Source organism: Ictidomys tridecemlineatus, chromosome 13, assembly GCF_052094955.1.
Source record: "Ictidomys tridecemlineatus isolate mIctTri1 chromosome 13, mIctTri1.hap1, whole genome shotgun sequence".
Lineage (NCBI taxonomy): Eukaryota > Metazoa > Chordata > Mammalia > Rodentia > Sciuridae > Ictidomys > Ictidomys tridecemlineatus.
In genome coordinates this window covers 29,631,961-29,648,587 of record NC_135489.1, presented here as the reverse complement: position 1 = coordinate 29,648,587, position 16,627 = coordinate 29,631,961, and positions in this window count along the sequence as shown.

The window sequence follows — 16,627 nt, the reverse complement described above, 5'->3', positions numbered from 1 at the left end:
CTTCAACTTCAACTTGTATAATCACACTGATTTGATCCTACTGTTGCTCGCAGTCCAAAGGTTGCCTCTAAGCCTGCTGTTACTTTAACTCTACATTATTTGTTACCTTCTATTTCAATCATCTTGGATAATGAATGTACAAATATGGACTATATTAGTTTTTATTTTTCTTAGAAAAGATGAGACCGAATCTTCACAGTTCTGGTGGTTGAATATTTCTCTATTATAACTATTAGATAGTATATAAATAAATCATGTGTACAAATAATTTATAAGTAATTCAGATTAGTAAAATAGCTGATACATGAACATCCCTTTCCCCAAAATATCCCAATATTTTGAGAGTATTTGAGGAAATTATAAAAAAATGGTACAAATTATTATACCCAGTAAAGTGAAAACAACAAGAAAAATTTTACAGATGAATCCCATGGAATCCAGTTCTCATAGTCATTGTTGCAAAGATCTGAGTTCTCATCTGAATGTGATCATTAGAATTGAGGATAGGGTCCAGGTGGTACTATATACCTACCTGAGTACAATTTAATTATGAGTGTTTTTTTTTCATATCTCAGTCTCACTGACCTCATGTGAAATCTTGTAAAAGAGTAAATTGTTCATTTTCATTACTGAATAGAATTTCATTGCATGAATATCTAATAACTTGTCCATTCTCCCACAAAAGGTTAAGGAGGTTGCTTTGTTTTTTGTCTACTGAGTTGCTATTTAAGATTGTGAGATTACACCCCGAATTTGAAGTGGCCTACTCCCCTCTATTACACAGAATGAGTGGCCTAGGTTGAATGATTAGTTTCTAGAACTCTGGCTGCACCTCTTCCACTGAAGTTATGAAATCATGATCACCCATCCTAAAATATGTTTCAGACATTTAATTAATAAGTTGGGGTAATACTCCAATTTACTTGTATATCTGCACACCTGGAAAAGCCTGTTTAACTTCTTAAAGACTATACAATTGAACCTATGTTTGCAGTGAATTTTGAAAAAATTGCTGTACCAAGGAAGTTCTGTTTTATTATTATGCAGGAGATATATCTGAGACTCGTGTATAAATTGTGATAATCCCAGAGACTTTCAAGATACTGAGGGGAATGGATAGATCTTTTTTTTAATCGGTTTGGACAGCTGTCTACACAGCTGCATTCTGGCTATTTATCTTTACCCAGTCACATGGCCCAGGACATCTGTCTGGGCTACTTCCCACCCCTGAGAAAACTAATGAGGTCGTCAGATTCTCATTTTAGCCAGAGCTGCAGGGGCTCAGTTAACATTAGGGTGACTGCTGGTCTGGTTTTCTTTCTTTTCTTTTCTTTTTTTTTTTTTTTATTACATTGTAGGCACATGTTTTGTAAAATACCTCATTATTTATAGAGTGGCAATCCCAGACCTATGACACAGGACACATCTTTTGTTTAGATTGAGTACAGCATTTGATTCTCAGTTAATCTAAAATGCTGGCTACTGCCATTGGAAGAGCTGAATTTTGACTATAAAATCATCAACTGGCTCTCTCCCTTTTGGTAAGAGTCTCCCTTGAGAGTCAGTGCACATTTTTTTGGAGGGTGAGATAGGAAAATGTGTCTTCAAATTGGCAGTGGCTGGGAAGGTGATATGCTCATTGCTACCCTGGCACCAAAGTCCCAATCCTTAGAAATTAAAAAATAAAATGCTTGCATTCTTTGTTCTCCTCAACTGCAAAATTTATCTAGTCCATTTGTCTTCCCTCTCTTGCAGTCTTGTGTCTCTCAGGCTTACCCATCCGAATCCTGTTCACCCTTTAGTCAAAATGTCCTCTTCAGTGTTAAATCGCACCCACACTTTAAGCATATTCATATTCTCTTCTTATACTTTCCAATAAGTTTTCTTGACAGTATTTTTGTCCTCCATGCCTACCTTTTTTTTTTTACTTGTAAAAAAGACTGAGAAAGTGCCATATTTATCTTTGTGTCTGATATGTTACAATGCCAGTGGGTAAAAGGGTCTTGAATTATTTTATGTTTCTGGATGATTTATGGAGAAATCCACTAAAATCATTAAGGTGGTCCTTTGTGTGCATACATGGAAAAATGTATATAATTTAATCATTAGAATTTCCTTGGGCAGGTAAGCACACCAAATATTGTTATCTGTAAAATAATTATGTCATTATTGCAAATATCCCACAGAATGTAATTAACCCATGAATACCAAGGATGAAGTGCAGAATTAGACCAGAAAATGGGCTGAAGAGATGAAACTCCAAAGAATGGGTTTGCAGAATGTATCCCTGGAAACAAGTTGTGAGCCAAGGAACAGAGGGACAAAATAGTATTGAAAGTCCTTCTGTAGGTGTATTTCTCTATTCATCTTTGGCTTTATTTGGAAAAATTGATTTTGATGGGTCTTTTCATTTATTTATTTCCTTTTTTATTGGCACAGTATAATTATACATGATTATGTTGTATTCATATTTGCACAAAACAATTTATGGGTCTTTTGATTCTTCATGTTGTCTCTGAAATAGAGACAATCTAAAAAGTGAGACACTAATATATACTTTGCAATTATGCAAACAGCTATCATCATTGGAGCAGAGTGACATTTCAGTGGAATGAACTGTAGGATGACTCAAAAAAAAATGAAAAAAGCAGAATGGGGAAAAAGAGATTTTCCTCTTTATTGAAACTAAAGCAGTTTTGAGGGTCTGTATTCAGAGTAGATAGGGAGAGAGTCAAACATGTTTCCATATTTTGAAGATAAATCTTTCCCCAACACACAGATACACTCATCATACATGCATATAATGCTACAAAATGTGGTGGCATAAAGGACAATATGGAGAAAAACCAGAAGAAAACCTTTTGGTAGAAAGAACCTTGGGCAATGGCCTCAAGGGGAATGTCTATGGGGACCCAAATAATGGAATAATGTTTTCCTCATTTTATTCCCAATCATTTTGATAGCCTGGCCATTTTTTTTTTCAGTCTGTTGTTTGCTTTTCCAAGTGGAATAAAAGGAGGAGAGCATGTGATCACATTTTTAATCTGATGCTGGCTATTCAGGGTACAATAAAAGGGAGAAGCCAGGAGTGAGAGAGGAAGGAAGGGGTCATAGGAATGTGGAACAGAAGAACATGTGAGGGCCAAAAAAGAAATGTGATTAGAGAGTAAGATTGATAAGCACCGTAAATGCTTTGTTTACCTTGAAAGAGTCTCATCCAGAAGTACCTGGGTTTGGAGTTGCTCACAATAAATTAGTGCTGGGATTTAAATGATATTGGGAGGATGATCTGAAGGCTGGACAACATGAACAAAGGAAATAGCAAAACACTGGAAACATTAGTAATCTACTACTTTCTTCTTAGCTCACAGTACAAAACCTGAGACTGACTGGTCAAGGAGGAATGAATACAATAGTATAATTAATTGATTTTGAAAAGGCAGGTGACATCTCAGTGTATATTACTATGAATTTGATAAGAAAATAAATTGGAGAATAGAAAGAAGGGGAAAATGTGGAGTATCTTTCTTTTTGAGAGACATAGGAGAACACTGGATGATCTGTATCTCAGGGAGGTTGTCCTACCCCTTTTTATCTCTACAACCCAAAGTGGAAAAGAAATCAATCAAAAAACCATCAAATACTTAGGCAATATTTAAAATTATTTACTCCTTTCTGTTCTGTTCTGGAGGGTCACATTTTTTATTGTTTGACCTAAAGCAGTTGGATTTGCTAATTGATAGAAGAACCAATGAGGACAGACTTCCTTATGGCTCCTATTGTGACTGTGAGAGCTCATGTGTGACCTTTCGTGCTGCACTGTGGGGTGGCCTGGCTAGGTCTGCTAGGCACAGATGCTCTCATGAAAGTGCTCAGAAACATAAAGCAAAGATGGGCCAACATGAGAAGCTCCTGGCTCTGCACATGTTAGCAGGAGGAAGGTGGGAAATTAGACATAATTGCCTCCATGTCATCCAAACTAAACAACATTAAAAAAAAACTGCATATGGATTCTGTTTTCCTTTTTGATTGTTGTGATATTCAGAGGCATCTGTGAGCACTTGTGGGTATGTAAAGCATGATGCCATAGTGTGGTTTTGTAAAGATTCTTCCTTATCATAGTGAGGTAACTGAGTTTGGAGTCTAGATGCTTAAATTTTGGGTTTGAGTGCCATGTCTGTTTTGTAAATGTGTTATGATAGGCAAATTGCCATAATTCTGAACCTCAGATTTCACACGTTATGGTTCAAATATGAGTGTCCCCCAAAACTCATGTGTAAGACAATGCAAAACAGTGGTATGACTGAGTTATGAGAGTCTTAACCTAATCCATGTATTACTGATTCCCTTATAGGGATTAACTGGGTGATAGGTAACTGTAGGATAGGATATGGCTAGAAATGGTGGTTCACTGAGAGCATGATTTTGGTTCCCGATGACCCAAGTCTCACTCTGCTTCTTGATTGTCATGTTCTGAGCTGTTTTCCTCCACCACACCTTTCTGCCATGATGTTCTGTCTCATTTGGGGACCAAAACAATGGAGCTGGTTGTGTATGAACTAAGAACTCCTGAAACAGTGAACCCCAAATAAATTTTTCCTTTCTAAAAATTTTTCTTATCAGGTCTTTTGGCTACAGTAGGGGAAAAAGATGACGAAAGCAATACCTCTGAAATAAAATAGTAATACATTTTCAAAATAAACCAACGCTGTTCAAATTCTCTCGAACAAATCACTTCAAGACCTTCATATACCTCCCTGACTTCAGTATAAAAATCTAATATCTAATGCTGAATACTGGCCAGTTTCTGGTTCTTTCCCCTCCTCGGGTCTTATTTCTTGCTCCTCTTCTATTTCCTACTTCTCACTATTCTCCTCCCCTCTCCCTCTGTCCTTGCCTATTGTATCTATCACCTCTGTACTGCTCTTACCACTGTACGGCACCATTACACTTTCTGCAGTGTTCTCTGTGTGTAAAATGGGACCCTGAGTCCTTTGTTCTTGTCAGCTGGATAACTAACCCTAGGTCCTTTATGAAACTTCAAATCTTACTTCTCTCATTTAAGCAGTCTCCTTCCTCCCAACCTTTTTTAAAAAAATATTTATAAATAGCAGCAACCATTTCTCCTTTGGGTTTCTTGTGACTTAAGAGTTTTTGGTTCCTTAACATGTAACATGGAACTTAGCACATGAAAAAAATTCTTAATGCTTTTGTCGAATGGGAAAATCAATAAATAGGGAAGTGAGAGATTGCAGGATCATATATCCATGATTATGAAATAAATTACTCTGTTTACCAATTTGAGTATCACCCTTACACCACTTGTTATAGCATTTCCATCTAAATGGAAAAATGAAATCAGTGGTAATGCTAAGAAGAAATGGGGGCCTCAATTGGGTGCTTGAAGGATGGTTGATACAAGGGGCTAGTTGAGGGACAAACACAAGTTTAGATGAAGAGTTATGTATATACCCATCTGGATTTGCTCCAAGGCAAAATAGTCTTTTTTAACTCACAAGTTTAGCTACAGAGGACCCTGACTCCTTGAACATACTCATCAGAATTCTGGCCTCTGCTTGGATGAGTGGTGTCAAGGTCACCATTTATAGAATATTTCATAATCCTTTCTAGAAAACTCCCATCTTTCTTTCCCCATGGTGGATGGGATTATTTGTGTTTTAAATTAAGTTCTCCAACACCTCCTCCTAGAAGCTCAGCCTTTGGTCTGAATATATGATATCTGGAAATAATTTCCTCCCTGTGGGCTATACCAGTAATACATTTACTTTCTCCTCCCAGGAGAGGAAAGAACAAGCCAGGCCAAAGGTAAGCACAACAGTAGAATCAGAGCTGAATACTGCCTGCCTCCCTACCTCTCTCTCTTGTCCAGGTGTTTAGACACATCTGTGTTCTGCTCACTCTAACCATAAGCATTGCTTGCCTGGGCCTAGCCAGCCTTGAACAAGATTCTATACCTGATTAAATTTTTGGATATTTTCTTTCCTGCGGGGGGGGGGGGGGACAAGGTTGAAGAGGAATAGGTAATAAATCAAAGTAAATGAACTTTTCATGAGAACAAAATAGAAATTGTGAGTTTGTACTATTGTTACCATTTATACAATGTTCAAATAGAACTTAAGAGAAATTTAAGTAAAAAATTCATAAAATGATTGCTGCATTACTTTTGAACTCTAGATTCTAAAAATCAAAACTTAACATCCAATTATCTGCCCAGTTCCACCTAAATGAATTCCCTAATGCTCAGAGACATACCGTAGACAGTGGAAAGGCCACTGTCAGTTGACAATTCCATTTTTCTAGGATTTGCAGCAAATCCTTGATAAAATGGAGACTATATTTTTACGAAGTGAAAACAACTAGCCATTAATTTTCAAAGCAGTCACTCAAAATATTTGCCTCATGAATGAAAAAAGCAACTTTTGATGGACATGTTTGAACCTCTCTATCATCCCTGTGGGTATTATATGGACAGATCCTTAGGGAAAAAAAACTGTGCGTGTGAGTTAAGGGGAAAAATTATTCTTGTAGCAACAATTCATCATATCATGATAACAGTGTTGGGATTCTTGACAAAAATATCCAGCTAAACCCAAGAAACAAATGATGCATGAAGCAAGTGAATTCTCTAGACGTCTGAAGTATTTGAAAGTATGACCCTGCGTGACCTACATCATATTGAACATGTATTAGAACAACACACATCTCTTAGTTTTATTTCTGATCTCTAGAAATGAAAAACATAAATCTATCTCTCAAAATCCAGAGTAACCTTGTGAATCAAAAGATGCTTCCATTACCAATATTTTCTGTCCTGTTCAAGGTGTTCAATGAAAATCTCAGCAATATTTTAAGTTGTATTTATATCTTAACAAAGTTAGGAGTGACATGTTTCCATTTACACATGAGTTTGTATTCACATGGTGAGAATAGATGTTTTCTGTTTTGTTTTCCTTTGTTTTAAAATTGGAGCTTCACTGAATGTGCAAGCAATTTATTTTGGTCAGGTCCATTTGCCTGCTGTTATTCTTCCCTGAAATGAACAACGCTGGAGAGTCAGACAGCATATTTCAAGCAGAACCAGGTTCCCCCATCTGACTTTCAAGGGCCTACCATAGGCTATGTGAATATTTCAGTTTGAAGTAGCAAGTTTTAGAGTTGGAGAGTTGGCCCAAATACTGTTTCCTTAATGCCACCTTTATTATTGTTTATAGAAAATATATATTTTTTAATTTATTTAAGTTTCAAGGAGCAAAAATCAGCTCTGTAAGCATTTTTTATTGGCCCTTTATTAATAAAACAGGTGTCAGAAGTCCTCTGTCATGATTTGCAAAAAATAACTTAGAGGCGTCCCGTTATTCTCTAAAGCTATATGTTTCATAAAGAATAGACATAACTTAAAAGGGCTGATGGAAATCTTCTCCTTAGGGGCCAAAAAGAATTTAAACATTAGTTTTGTGATAGAAACTCTATGTCTGCTGCATCTCAATCCACTCATCTTAGCTACTCTTAGCTCCCATTTGGAAGCTCTTACCTCTGCATAATCTTTGGCTCTATTTTCTGGGATTTCTGACTCCTGTTTTTTAAAACTGTACCATTGAATCTAATTGCCTCATAGAGCTCCATGTTTTTTTTTTTTTTTTTTTTTTTGAGTTTCACTTCTGTGTGTAGTGGTAAAGATACCAGGCTTAGAATGAGGATTTTAGGGTCATCTCTTAAGAGCTTTGTGACATCATTACTCAGTTCTTTTGAGTAAGGTTGTTGTAGAATTCAAATGAGTTAATACCTGTAAAAATGCCGCCCACAACTGCAAATTGGTTCGACCAATTTGGAAAGCAGTATGGAGATTCCTGGGAAAGCTAGGAATGGAACCACCATTTGACCCAGTTATTGCCCTTCTTGGTCTATTCCCTGAAGACCTTAAAAGAGCGTACTACAGGGATACTGCCACATCGATGTTCACAGCAGCACAATTCACAATAGCTAGACCGTGGAACCAACCCAGATGCCCTTCAATGGATGAATGGATTAAAAAAATGTGGCATTTATACACTATGGAGTATTACGCAGCACTAAAAAATGACAAAATCATGGAATTTGCAGGGAAATGGATGGCATTAGAGCAGATTATGCTCAGTGAAGCTAGCCAATCCCTAAAAAACAAATACCAAATGTCTTCTTTGATATAATGAGAGCAACTAAGAATAGAGTAGGGAGGAAGAGCAGGAAGAAAAGATTGACATTAAACAGAGGCACGAGATGGGAGGGAAAGAGAGAGAAAAGGGGAATTGCATGGAAATGGAAAGAGACCCTCATTGTTATAAAAAACTACATAAAAGAGGTTGTGAGGGGAATTGGAAGAAAAAATAAGGAGAGAAATGAATTACAGTAGATGGGATAGAAAGAGAAGATGGGGGGAAGGGGGATAGTAGAGGATAGAAAAGGTAGCAGAATACATCAGTCACTAGTATGGCATTATGTAAAAATGTGAATGTGTAACCTATGTGATTCTGCAATCTGTATTTGGGGTAAAAATGGGAGTTCATAACTCACTTGAAACTATTGTTCGAAATATGATATGTCAAGAGCTTTGTAAGGTTTTGAACAACCAATAAAAAAAGTAAGTAATGTATGAAGCATAATATTAAAACATATGGATACATAAATTCCATTTGTGAAAAAAAAAATGCCGCCCACAAATGGAAAACATTTTCTATCAACATTTTGGCTTATGACACTCTGTGGTATGGTGTGGGTGAAATTCAATAAGGTGACCCAGAAAGAGGCAAAATGGCTGAGTTTCTTAAAGTCATATGTTTAACATTCAATCTCAAAGTTATTCTGTCAGTGATAAGAGTCAAAGTTATGAAAGCATTTCTCAAAATATGGTTTTCAGTCCAGAAGCACCCAGAATGGTAGGTTAGCAATCCTTACACCCAATGTCTTAAAAACAACTGTTTCTGTCAACATGAGTCATTTATTACAAAATGACATTAAAAATTATACAAATTCATAAAAATGAATGGCTGTATTAAAATACTCATTAATGATTTCTGGACTCTGACTTTCAGGCCAAGTTTAAGTTAATTTCTATCCCTTTTCTCAAAACAAATATATGCTTTTGTTATGAATTCTGAGATATTAAACATCTGATTGCATTTTCCTCTACTTTTTTTTTTTTAATTCCTTTGAGCTCACAAACTTGTCATCTTCGCATTTCTTATGACCACCTGCCTTCTCTGGGAGAGGTGATGTGCATGGGGGGACATAATGTTCAGGTAGCCTTTCTCAGCCCGGCTCTCTGTCTGCCTTTGAGCCTACCTGTAGAAGAGGAAATAGCTGGGCAGCTTCTCAGTAGCACTGGTACTCTGTCATCTACTCTGAAATAAGTCTAAGAGTGCTAAATTTCTGTGCTAAATACTGAAAGGACGAGGCTTCAGGTAACATGGGGCTAAGTTGGTGCCAAAGCACAGCCAGGGAGTTGCCATTGCATTGCAGGTTACTTCAGTTGTCCTCACCCCTGAACTGTTGCCAATGTGCAAAGAGAAGATGAATTGCTAGGGTGTTGCCTTGCAAACAGTCAACCCTGTCAGGTAAGCAGACACTGGCAGTGTAGGATGGAGGTCAATTATGCATCCTCAGCTGGCAAATAATGGGGGCTTTGCAGCTCCAGGCCATTTGTATGAAATTAGTTCCCTGCTGATAGGAAGAGGAAAACAACATCTTAGACCAGGGCACTGAAATCAGGAACTGATTAGGATGCCAAAAGGAAGTCTGGAGAGTATTTAGGCCAACCTTCCTTTTTAATAGAAGAAAATGAGCAAAGAAAGATTAATAATTGGTTAGCATCACTAGAGTTAACTAGAGAGCCAGGATTAAAATTCAGGATTCCAACTTTCATCTCTATATCAATATCATATGCCAGGGGAAAATATTCTGAACTTCCTTTCAAAAGTCCTTCTTCTTAATGTTGTAGCTGAGGGAGTTTTATATTCTACCCTTCCTCAAGTCTAGTGTGAATTAATAAATGACTATGTTTAAGGAGGAGAAAAACATCAGCCTCACAAACAGGAACGTTGATATCCATGGATATGAACATAAGAACAGAAAACATACATGGGGGGAGAGGGTTCCCCATTTTAAGTGGGGATTTATATTTTACAGTAATACTCTATTGTATATTTCTTACCACAATGTATACATAAAGTTATTTTTCAAAATTAGTAGTTGCACTGATGTTCAACACTGGAGAAAATAAGCTTCATGGATGTGTTTGCCTTTATTTTAATTAAATTTCACTTAAGTAATACTTAAATGACAGTAATATTCTGAGCAGTGGATTTCATTATACTGGGTAGTAGAAATTCGATACGGGTAATTCTTATCTTTTGTCACGACTAATTAGACAGGAAGAACACCCTCAATAATTATAGATAAACAGCAGTTCATGACCCCATTACTCATTTGCAGAAAAAAATATTTTGGCATTATACATTATTTCTATAACATTTAATTTGTATAATCAGCCAGCAGAAAAAAAAAATGAAACAAACAAAATAATCAAAAAGTTACTTGAAAAAAGTAACTACTACAACTTAGTAGCAATTTACTTTTTGGTTACTTGGCAATATGCAAACTCTTCCCCAATTTTTGTAGTTTCTTAAAAAATAAATTATAAAACATGAAAATATTGGAAATTACATTTATTTTTCTTTAATTTTTTAAACTAAATCATTGTGTAAAATAGTGTGTGTTTAAATTTTAAAGTTTATGACTTTTATTTCTGCTTATCTATTGTGTAACAAAACTAGGTCCTCTATTATGTTCTTCATCTTACTGAAGAACCTTAATTAAAAATTCACAAAGGAAACAGAAAAACGGATGGATATCAGTAACAGAAAAGTTCTTATTTTCTTCTGATAACTATGACCACAAACTTAGAAGTTTTAATAATAATAATAATCCACAGGAATGATTTTAAAGTCATGTTGCTATAACTGCATTTGCAGTAAGTATTAGAATTTCTATCAGTGATAATATCTTACTGAATAAACAGATAGCTCACCCAATCTCCATCTCCCTAACATCTGCGAGCACACAGGTAAATCTCATTTTATGTTATACCCGGTCACAAAAAAAAAAAAAAAAAGAATTAGATTGTATTGTTCTAAGGAGCATGAGGATATATATCCATTGTAATCATCTGTAAAAATTACTTTAAGATGAGCTACTATGAGTTTGTTGGACAGATGCAAAATCCAGATAGTATGCTTTGGTCTTTTTGTGCTGCCTTGAAAACAAATTTTTTTATACCTCAGAGTAATTTGCACAAGACCATTATAAATGAGACAAATTTTTGGATTTTGTTCCTGAGAAGCGTATTGCAAAGTAGAAGTATTGATTTTATTTCATTCAGGCAAAATTGGTTATTTATTTTTACTTATGACCATTATAAAATAGGGCTGAGATTCCTTGTTATGATCAAATAAGAATGATCTATAATGTTTTCCTGGGTATTGAATAGAACCCAAACCTTATTGAGGTCAGCAATGTTAGACAATTTCCCAGCATTGAAAGGTGGTGATAGGATGAGCATTGCTTGTAGACACAGGCCTGAATGGAGCAATAAACTTCACCCGTGCATGCACTTCCATTAGGAGCACAAAAGAATCAGAAGCCTCATTTCAGACATGGTAATAATGTGGACTTAGATGGCCATAATACACTCATAATTATTTTTCAGTCAATTGGTCAATTTGATGATTCTGGAATGAAACAATCTATTAGCTTCATATTTTGAGCGTGCGTGCACACACACATACACACACACAGTATAGTCAAAATAAAGCAGGATACCAGAATCACATACTAGTATATTTTTCCCAAAGGACAATGAAATTAAAACTATGTGAAGTTTTATACATAATCATCAAACATTTATAGAATATCTGATTTTATAATTCAATATCTTAAAAATCAAAATGAGGAAATTAAAGTCGATGGCAATGGGTATTTTCTCTCCCAAGTCCCAAATTCATACTCATGCTGGTAAGCAACGCTGGTCTGTCTGGGATTCTCTTATAGATGTTGCAGGAAATTACTGAAGGCAGGCTTTGCCCCCAGTGTTTCAACCTGGTATGGTTTTACTTCCTCTTGTTCCTCCATTGCAGGTCTGGGCCTCAAGTTCACCCCTCAGAAGGAACTTCACTGGTGATCTTATCATCCATCTCTCTATGACTCTCTGTTTTGGCAACCTGACTATTTTCCTTCCAGTATTAAGAAAAATTAGTGATTTTGCTTATATATTTGTCTATAGGTTCATTTCAGTCTTCCCACCACTATGATGGCTCGTGGAGACATAGTCCTCATGTATTTCACTTCTCTCTCTATAGAACATGGACAGTGCCTGGGGCCGTGTAGAGACTCAGTTAATGTTTGATACATGAATAAAAGAAGGGATGATGAGACTGAAAGAAAGAGGAAAAAAAGGTGATGTTTAAAGTCCAGAGGGGAAGGAATCAAGGGTGTCAATTGGTTCAATAGTCAGTAGAACGTGTATCTTGTACATAAAAATATACATAAACACAAACACAAAATGGGGGTGTGGTAGATGATGGAGAGATTGTGAATGTTTGGAAGAAATCAGAAAAGCTTGATAAAAGGGTTCTGTGGTGGGCTCAATAAAGTCCCACCCACCCTCCTGACTTCCACCCCCAATATTCATATTTTCATCCCTTGATGATGTTACTTTCTACGGTAAGGGGAACTATTCAGACATGATTCACTTAAGGATATTGAGATATGAATATGATCCTGGATTATTGAGGTGGGCCCAGTGTAATCACAAGTATCCATGTAAGAAGGAGGCAGGGGAGACAGAATAAGAGATGTGGTGGTGGAAGCAGAGATGAGAGAGATCTAAAGACGCTGTGCTGCTGTCTCTGCAGATGGAGGACAAGATTCTGAACCAAGGACAACAGGTGGCCTGTGGAAGCTGGGGTAGATAAGTCAGTAATTTGTCTTTTAAAATTTCCAGGTGTAATATAATGTGCCAATCCATTTTGAACTTTGATTTCCAGAACTACAAGATAATTGGTATTGTCTTAAGCTACTATATCTGTGGTAATTTTTTGCTTCAATAATAATGAACTAATATAGGATCTTGTGAAATACGTGCTTTAGGAGATATTTCTTTTCCTTTTATGAAATTAATTTTTTTTGTGTGTGAATAAAAATAACACATTCTTACTGTAGAAATCTTGGAAAAAGCAAATACATATATGTACAAGAAAATAAGATTATTGTTTAATTCCATTACCCAGAGAAACGAATATTAATATTTTGTGTTTCTTTTTCAGAAATGGACTTTTGATCAAGGTAAACAGGAAAGGGTGATATTAGAGCAGACAGTAAAAGCACTCTGCCCTATTGAAGTGAACATTTGGTTAATTTTTAAACTACAAGTCATATTTAATTTAGTATTATTTCCTTAGCCCTAACTATAATAGACACCAGTATGATGAAGAAAAAGTAGAGTGAGAGCCCGTATCTATTGTCCTTCCATTTCCCTGAATGAATTGCTCTTAAGAAGAATTGGGAACAGTGGGGGAGGCACTGTTCCCTTTGTCCCCTTTGCCAACATGAGCACTCTCGGGGAGCATGGCGATCGTCAGCCCAGAACCACAGAGTGAAGTTGACAATCTTGGCACCCAGCTCTGTCTCTAATGGGTCACGCGACTTACAAGTCCTTTTCCTTGGAGCTTCACTTTCTCATAGGATTGTGAATCAGCATATTTTCAAAGTCCCTTCCAGTTCTAACCTCCTAGGACCTGATTTAAAGCTCTCTAAAAAGAACCTGTGTTATTTCAATCCTTATTAACCTCATTGTATCCTCAAGGGACTCCAGTGAGTACTCATCTGTTTCTCTATGTGTCACGTGGTAGGTGGATTTCATTTCTGAAGGAGTCAAAGAAACCACAGCCCTCTGGGAGACAGGGCAGGGACCACGAGGAAAGCTGATCACATCTTCACCCCATTATGAAATGGATACATTTCTCAGTTCATCCTTCAGTTCTCAGGATTTTGTTCAGAAAGTCCAACATTTATCAGAACAAATGTTGAATGTGTGTCTCTTCCATGTACGATAGTCCCTTAGACTTACAAGTCTGGCTGTGGTAAGGGGTGAAGCACAACAGAAATTTTATCTGCATTCACCTGGTTCCTCTAATACAGGTGCTCTCAATGTGGATAGCTGGAAGTTTTTATCTCACAACTGAAGTCTGCAAGGATGGAGAGGGAGTCAAAAAAACCAAACAGATTTTAAGTTGTTCCTATGTATACAAACTGGTTTGGGGGAACTAGTGGAATTCAGCACTTATTTAGGATGAGGTTATGAATATTCAGCTGTTAAGTAGTGAATCTTGCTGAATTCATCCCCTTCTCTGTATTCTGTGTGCACAGACCACGACTTGAAAATTAATGCTAATAGCAAAACTCCTTTGCCTTTTCCAGATTTTCCTCTTGAGACTTTCTCGAGGGAAGAATTGCTCCCCTGGTGTGGTAAAGAGTAGCTGAATATTTTGAAGAGCCATTCAGTTCATTATTTGTAATAATAATTGAAAACCTTGAGTTGAATAATTTAAAGATCTGGATGAATCATCAGATTCAAAATCAGGATACCAATGGCAATGATTCATTTGGAAATAACCATGAGTTTTTTTAGAAAGTTCTGATTTGACTGGATAGATCAGAGTAGAAAAAAAAGTTGAAGGAATGAGAAAGCTATTAGGAAAACATGTTTAAAAATCTAAGAGAGATTCTTTGAAACACAGGCTTTTTTATTTTATGGTAGAGGGAAATGTCAAGGACATTGCTATTTGGCAAGTAGAAAATTCTTTCCCTGAAGTACAAAGAGAACTAAATTATATCTTTCATTTCATTTAGTGAAGAGCTTAAGAGCCCAAGCTCAAGATCAATACATGCAAGATTGACTCCTAATAGTGGGCCTATTATTTGAGTAAGATATTAAAAATGACTTATCTTCACTTTTCTTAACTATATTGGGGACAAGTGCAGCACATGACAGCCCATTCTTGGAAGGTCTGGGGGCAATAAAATGAGATAATGTATATGGTTTCTGGGAAAAAAAACCCCTAAAATTCCAGTAACTGTTACCTCTTCTTATTAGTAGTATTTGCAAAATATGTCCTGAGCAATTCTTAAGAACCAGCACCAAACTGGAATTTGAAGACAAAGTGCCACCAAGTAGCTCATAGCTTAGTGGAACTACATAATAAATAAGAACATTATAATATCATATGAACCAAGAGAGACTAAAAGTCTCTAAAAGGCTCTAAATGTATATGGGGGAATTATTAAATGACATATGGTATACTAAGGAAATTCTGGGTATGAAAAATGGTATCTGAGTTGTATGACAAAATGGAGTTTTTCAGGAGGAAAATTACTGTAAGAAACAGTTGGCTGTTAATCTGACAAGTTTGAGAATACCAGAAGTTGTGTGCACTTCAAAGTAATTGTGCGATTCAATAATGCTGCATGATTTCATTTATCTAGTTGCTGGTGTCTAAGGTGTGGGAAAGGAATGTAAGTGTATAACTCTGGAAAGGAGACAAAATTCAGACTTTAAAAGCCATCATGTGACAGTCCAAGGACTTTGGATTTATTCCTTTAAGCAACAGGCCTGATTTCAGTGGCTTCCATTGTTGAAACCTTAAAAACTGAGGCGATGACAAGATGGTTTCTTGTATTTGAGAGAGATTACTGTGATAGCATGCTTGAGGGTGAACTTGAGACGAGAGAGAGGAGTCAAGTCCATGTGTGTGAGAGAGAGTTTTGCCTCAGTTTTGGAAATGATGAATATAAGGTGGTTAGCTGACTCAAGTAAGAAAAGTCAGGTACCAAATGCTATTATAAGTGAGGGACTTACGGGAGAAGTTTTGCATGACTATGTTTGTTATGGGGATTTTCCACCTAAAGAAGTTAAATGAAATCTAGACAGTCAATGCACTTTATCAGAGGTAGATTTGAAAAAGGGGCGGGGGGGGAGCCTCAAAGAAGAAGCAATTGTCTTTACTAGAAGACCTAGATATTGTACCTACATTTAGATAAGTGAAGAGCAAATGCTTCCTCATGCAAACAATTGGTCATTGTCTCTAAAGAATGTAACAGTTGAAGAGATGGAATTGCTGATATGATTATTACACATGATATGCATGTACTGAATGACAACAATATGACCCATAAAGATGTACAAAGATGTCTTAATGACAAATAATACCATTTAAAATAAAACAGCAAAAAGCATATGTAGGAATTCCTTGTACTAATCATGTAATTTTTCTCCAAGTTTAAAATTTAATTTAAATGTCATCAGAAAAAGAACATGTTGTCCATAATTATGTCAACAGAAACATTACCAAATATAATTACTAATGAATGATTTCAAATATAAAAAATTGTATGGGATAGAGATTAATCAAGAGGGTTCAAATTTTACTCAACTGGATTTGTTAGTCATCTTGCTAGTGTTGCCAACGAAAGAATTTAACTTCTGGGTTGGGGGCGTAGCTCAGTGATACAGTGCTTG